Raw genomic sequence first — 7,254 nt, 5'->3', positions numbered from 1 at the left:
TCGAATTAGATTCGGATATGATCTAGTATTGAGAGAAATCGGGTAACGTTCATCTACATGTATTGAGGAGAAAAATCAAACTCAATGTAACCTGGTAAGATATAATCGATAACCAGACACTAAAAACACTGATTATAACAAAACAATTTTTTTTACGATTTTACATAAAATTAAATTCATAAAATTAAATGGCTTTGTACTTTGAAAACAAGTAGAATAAACTACTAGGGATTAATTGGGGCTACTCGGCGAGAATTCATTTGGTATTGATTCATTTCATTATGGTATCGCCACTCATTGTAGCAACCGAAAGCCAAACCAAGAAACAATAAGTCTTGAAACACCAAAGGATATCGACCCGTGCTTCACATCGAACGAGAAAATAAAATAAAAACAAATACAGATACCAATGTTGTTCGGTCTGAAATCAGGATCAAGTCGTTCATTTTTTTACTATAGTTTATGACACAAAGAAATACATTATTTTGAACATAGCTCATATGAATAAAAAAAAAGTATGTTTACAAATTACAATAGTTTCCTTATACAAAAGTTATCTGATATAACACAAAAGGTAAATTTATGTAACAGAATATAACAAAAAATCGATTCATGTGCCAAAAAAGTTGTTAACCAAAAATATATTATTGTGTTTTACATCAATTGGAAACCACAATAAACACCGACACAAGTTCCAATAATTCCAATATTGACATCGACGTTATCGGTTTTGTATGTCATGCCACCGATACGACGCTGTCACTAGATATATAGGCTACAATACCAAAAAAAGACTATTTCGAACAAACCCACTTTTCAAAAAAAGTTATACCGAAACGTCGAGAAAAGAAATCAAACACAACTGCATATTTACTCTTTTTTTTTTAAAGTTAACGAATGTAAGTTATAGGAGAAAACCAAATTTAGTAAAAATTAAACCCTAAATTGGAAAGGTCATTGGTTCAAGCATCACAAGGAGTAAAAATTGAAAATATCCTTTTAGAAAAAAGTAAAAAAGAAAAAATCAAACCAGTTAAAAACGTATATCTCTATACTTCTAAATGAAAATAAGTACACGTGGCTTGCTACTGACTCTTCTTTGAATTTTTCCACAACCCCAAAAACTTAACACGTGTCTTTCAAAGAGATATTAGGGTTTTTCTTTCAATATCACCCTCCTTTCTCCACCCAATTCTTTTCGTCTCGATCCCTGAAACAAATTCACACGGACGTACTAAGTAGGATGAGAAGATGAACGTAAAAGGTGTTATTGCTAACGGTAACCTCACCGATTTGCCGGAATTCTAATTATGATGAGAAGATGAACGCAGGTGCTACAAATCAAACTAAGTCGTATCGTAAGTACTATACATCTCATCGTTTCCGTGAAACACAACACACGATTGTTCGAATGATGTTTGGTTTTGTATATTGTGTTTTGTTTGGGGGCCGATGATATATTGGAGGATTTTAGCCCAAATCTGGGCGATCTGTGACTAAGCCCCAAATCGGCCAACGTAAAGGAATAATTTCTGGAGTTGAGAAATAGATGTCAAAGTAAAGGATTAAGTAGGTGCAAATAGTTTAGAAACCGTTGTAGCATTCCTTTCGATCGTCGGTGACTACTTGGTTGCTAATCAGTATGAACCAAGAAGGCATCTGATATGGTTAGTCCTCATTTTAGCCCAATTTCTTTCAATAACCTATCTTAATTGTGAGTCTTTTCTGCATTGGAAAAATGAAAATTTGTAAGGTTCATAGTAAGGGTGTCTGAGATTGAATAAAGAACCAACATAGTGTATGTTTACATAATGTTGTGAAAGAAATCCAGATTAACAATGACGTATAAGGATAAAATCACATCATGACGCATTGACGTCTTTAAAGAGACTTGGAACTCAGAATTTGCGGCTTATAAAGATGTATTTTTTTTTGGGAAATTGGCATGTAATAATCCCACCTAGACTTTATTGGCCATTAATAATCCCACCTCAGAATATTCCTCCCACCAGTCCCACCTTTCACCTATTTTTCCTACAATGGTCCCCCGTTAAAAAAACTTAACGGAGTTAAGCTTTTTTCCAAATTACAAACATATTTTTCAGGGCTATTGATTAGAACGACGATACGAGTCCATTGATGTAAAACTTGCCTCGAAACGGTGCTCCAAACGATGAAAACGGCGCTTCAATTCAGGTGTTTAAATTTCCAATTAACCAAAATCAAGTCACTTGGAGCACCATTTCGAAGTAAGTTTTACATCAATGGACTCGTATCATCGTTCTGATCAAAAGACCTAGAAAATCTGTTTGTAATTTGGAAAAAAGCTTAACTCCGTTAAGTTTTTTTAACGGGAGACCATTGTAGGAAAAATAGGTGAAAGGTGGGACTGGTGGGGGGAATATTCTGAGGTTGGATTATTAATGGCCAATAAGGTCTAGATGGAATTATTACAGGCCAATTCCCCTTTTTTTTTATCGATTTCTGTTTATATCGTCCCTTATGATATGAACATTGCAAACAACTTATTGCACCATTGTGGCAACATGAAATTTGACAACTATGGCTTTATTGCAGCTTCAAATTGCGCGTATTTATGGTCCTAGGATGTGTTTGGATGATGGGCGTGTTGTTAGCAACTTTGTTTCACAGGTAAAGTTGATTCCCTTTTTAATATATTCTTTGATTAGTTGATAAATGATAAAGGATGACTAGGATTAGAACTGATCATCTAGCATTAACCGACCCAACCGGCAGAAACCTGAAAATACAGAATACTAAGACCGAAAATTGGACCACCTATGCCCTATTCGGTTTCGGTCCTCCCCGGTTCTGGTAGGTTGGTTTACGTGATAGACCGTGACCGATCTCAAAGCGAAGAGAGGATCGAAGTTACTCGTCGGAAAACTTTTCCGGCAAAGCCGCCATCGAAGTATTTAGCATGCGTCATTTATTGAAGTGAAGAGCGAAGAGGATAACTAAAATTTTTTTAGCCGGTGACGAACTCACCTTTTTTCTCTCTTACATCTATTCATTTGTTTCTTTCTTTTTTTCATAAGAGTATAAATAACAACATTTTTTATTAATGAGTGCCCACTTTTTCTATATTCTTACGTAATAAACAAATATACTTTTAAGTAAGCAATGATGTCAAATGTTGTAATATTGTTTACTTGCAGTGTTCGTGAATGAAAAGGTCCTCATTTGGATGTCCTCAAACTAAAGGCAAATGACTCTCACCTAAGGTTAAGTATAGTGGCAAGTGATTAAAGTGTGGTGTTTCTACAACAAATACTTGAGTTAGGGATTGATGTTGGGCATATTTGTTTTACACTACACCTGAGGTTTCCTGGTAGCATACCAAAGTATGCAACTTAAGTTTTTTTATTGTTTTTTTTAATCATGTTATTTCTTTATTTGGTCTCACCAATACCATTTATTTCGATTTAGTAGCTTATGGCTGCAATTTGGGGAGTTTGGAAGAAAGGAACAACCAGCACTTGCAATATGTTGCATTTGAAGGACCTGTTGATTAATATTTATATAAAACAATATCCTCATAAGCTATTTGAAGGCCCGTTTGAATGTAATCTCAACCGCCACTCCAGCTTTGGTTTTCAAATCTTGATATGAGGTAGATTAGGATTTATTATACGTAATTTAGGAGTAGGGCTATTGTAACATTCCATGTAAAAAAAGAAGGTAATTTCATCCATGAGAAGCATTTATAGATAAACAAATGATTCGCCACCTTTGATTTTTCTTTTCGTATAATGGTTATTAATTATTACATTTTCACTTTTGTAGGTATTAATTCTAATTACAATTTTGTATTTCTTTAAATCAATGTTTCATGTAGTTTTATCCAAAACGTCTATTTACATAACATATTAGTTTAGCCCGTGTATCACACGGGTAACTAAGCTAGTTATATATAGTACAATACTGGGTAAAAACAATAACTAAAAGAAAAATAATAATAATAATAAGCTTGTTGTTCCTCAATGTTTCTTTTTCAATATATGCTAGTAAATGGAAAGCCGCACATTGTGTCTGTGGGGTTAACCGGTGAAAAAAAAATGTTGAAGTTTAACAACTCAAACTTTATTAAAGTGTAAGGGTTATGGTGTAAAAAAATAGAAAACATTATTGAAGTTTAAAGTCTATATGATAACTTATTAAAATTTAGGGGTAAACCAACGAGATGCGGCAGAGACATTATTATTACCAGAAACTTTATATAAAAATAGGTGAAACGATTAAAAAATCACTATGTCCTAACGGAAAATTTCTTAACAACTCAAACTTTATTAAAGTGTAAGGGCTGTAGTGTAAAAAAAATAGAAAAATGTATTAAAGTTTAGACTCTATATGATAACATATTAAAATTTAGGGGTAAGATTTATAAGTAAATTTTGCACTTAAAGACAAAATAGGGTCTAGGGGTTATATATAACTTTATTAAAATTTAGGGTTAATAAGGTAAGTTGGTTAAAGAAAAAGAAAAAATAAGTTGTTTAAAGTGTAGGGATGTAAATGAGATTTCATTAAATAACAATATTAGATCAATCTAAAAAAAAAAAAAAACACTTTTTTGTGGCCAAAGTCAACTTAAGAAAAGTTTACTATTTTCTAAGTTGCTTTTTAAAAAATAGGTTACTATAATTACAAAAACATTATTTCACTTAAAAACAAATTATTTACTTTATAATGTGTCTTCTTAAAAAAATTAAACGTAGAAGTTATAAAGTAAACATAAAATTATACTTTAAAAATTTAGGTATTCTATCGGGTGTTAGAAAAATCGATATCAGATATAGGGTATAGCCAGGTTCATGTATAGTGTCTAACCAGGTTCAGGTATTCTGTCGGATATAAATAAATATGTCTCGGTTCCAGGTATAGAGCTCAAATTGTGTACCCTATTCATACCCTTGCGGGAATTGGGCCATCAGATATGAAGAACATGTGTGGGGGCTGAGGTTTGGGTTTTTTAATTATTTAAAAAAATAATTGGGCCATCAGATATGAAGAACATCGTGTTTTAAGAGCGGTTCTTAAGCTTAGCGGGGACATCATCATGCCTAAAGCAAACTACAACGATGAAGTACCTCCACAACTCTTAAACAACTCCTGGTATTACCCCATGTTCAAGGTTGTGTTCTATTTTTTTACTTCGAATTTCAGAATTAATACTTTGTCTGTGAATTAGTAATTAGTGTTTTTGTATCTATAGGATTGCATTGGTACTATTGACGGGACACATGTTAAGACATCAGTTCGAGAGCATGAACAAGAAAAATATATTGGTAGAGAAGGATATGCAACCCAAAATATCATGGCAGCATGTGATTTTAATATGTGTTTTACATTTGCATGGGCGGGATGGGAAGGCACTGCACATGACAAAAGAATTGTTTTAGAAGCATTACGTAAGCTAGAGGTGAAATTTCCTCGTCCAACGGGTGGTTAGTATTATTTTATGTATGTTTTATGCTATTTTGTTACTTAACCCATTGCATTGAAGTACAAGGTCAATTTATACAGATAAGTACTATGTTGTTGATGCCGGTGTAACGCCCAGCGTTTCGATACTTTTATTATCTCGGCAAGCCTCGTCACACTTCCTGTCTTGTGATGCTTTTACTCTCGAGACAAACGATCATAATGAAAATGAGACTTTTTGATCTTAATCGTGTTAAGCTATGTGAAACTTTTACTCTACGTGATGATTCTTGTGATGCTTATTACATGTGTGAACGATATGTCTAAAACAGATTCTTGACTCATGTGATGCTTTTTTGATGCTTCTCATATATGAACGGTGTGAATCTTGACTCTTGTAATGCTTTATATATGAACGATGTGAATCTTGACTCTTGTGATGCTTCATATGTGAACGATGTGAATCTTAACTCTTGAGATGCTTTATATGTGAACGATATGATTCTTGATTCTTTGTGATGCTTGATACTTACTGAACGAGAAACTAGCTTGAACGCGAACTGGAAACACGGAAACTTTTTGTGTTATTTATGTAATAATACCACGTAATGGCTACTCACAAAAATACGCAACGCAACGCTTAACCTAGCTCGCAAAACGAACCAAAGTCGGAAAACTAGTAATCGAGAATCGACTGTCCGAGTGGACATCAGATCGGATGACCATCTGACTGGATGGCCATTCAACCGGAAAGCCATCCGACACCTGACACTTTCACCGACTTAACCCTTCTTTCTTTAGTTATTCATTCAAAACAGCATATACTTTAAGTAATAACAGATAGATCCAAGATTATAAGTAAAATCAACCATATTAAAAGTAGATATGTAAATACCAAGCTGTGTGTCTCTAAAACATGGTATTCAAACTGTTTTTTATAATGTGGACGCTTTTTGCGGTGTTGGTGATTGGTACGGCTGCAGTGATGTTTTGTCTCCCCGTGAAGTCCAATCTCCTCTTTGTTAAAAACCTTCACAATGAAGTTAAAGTCGTCTTCAGGAGTACTTCCCATCCATTGAAACAGCAGTTGGCAGCTTTTCTCAATGTCATTTTCGAAGAAAAAAGTTGTCCATCATGGTCCCATAAAACCAGCAGCTAATCCCTTTTTGTTTTCAGGAGAGAAAACATAATGCACATCAACTTTACTACTCTGCTTTAGTCCATGTACTTTTGCAATCAAGTTATCAGTTTTTAATCTCCTCTGCGACAACAGCTTCAACAAATCGTGTGGTAAATGCTATAATTTTCAAACATTTCAGAAATGTCATATTAGATTTTATATATGATACAAAATATAAGTTAGAAGTTTTTCTAACAGTCCAAAAGATACACTGGCAATATATAAAAAGAAGGTAGCAATTTTTAACCTGCTTACAGTATGTTTCTTCTTCAGCATGTATCAAGCAACCATGAACATAATCTCTGTTCGAGCTATTGTTTCTAATCTCCAATCCCTCATTGTTCAAAACATTTATCTCAAATTTTGCTTCCTTCAATTTTTTTATACACAACATGTCTATATTGTTATTTCTATAAGTTTCAACAAACCGAGTCCATTCTGGCCTGTTTATCCTCTTACTTTTATGACCGATGCTTTGTACTGCAATCTTATACTTAAAACACGTATAATCAACCAACTTTATTACTTCACACTTTCTTGGTAATTGGTTACTCATTATCCTTGGAAGTACCTATATATATAAAATACACAACATTTAATATATCTTTAATTTTATAAATACAGTTTTT

At 33.5% G+C, this 7,254-nt stretch overlaps 1 long non-coding RNA gene across 2 annotated transcripts; it reads left to right on the top strand.

The window, feature by feature from the left end:
• Window positions 1-1,145: 1,145 nt before the first annotated feature.
• Window positions 1,146-3,755, top strand: LOC110895848. Of its 2 annotated transcripts, none has more exons than XR_002567412.2 (4): window positions 1,146-1,667; window positions 2,578-2,652; window positions 3,180-3,365; window positions 3,451-3,755. It is a non-coding gene; the product is annotated as an uncharacterized LOC110895848 (long non-coding RNA). The 2 variants fall into 2 exon arrangements; XR_002567411.2 differs by having other exon boundaries at window positions 1,149-1,667; window positions 3,454-3,755.
• Window positions 3,756-7,254: the final 3,499 nt, after the last annotated feature.

Source organism: Helianthus annuus, chromosome 8 (assembly GCF_002127325.2).
Source record: "Helianthus annuus cultivar XRQ/B chromosome 8, HanXRQr2.0-SUNRISE, whole genome shotgun sequence".
NCBI classification, from domain to species: domain Eukaryota; kingdom Viridiplantae; phylum Streptophyta; class Magnoliopsida; order Asterales; family Asteraceae; genus Helianthus; species Helianthus annuus.
Note: the sequence above shows the minus strand (reverse complement) of the source record. Positions and strands in the feature narration are given on the sequence as shown.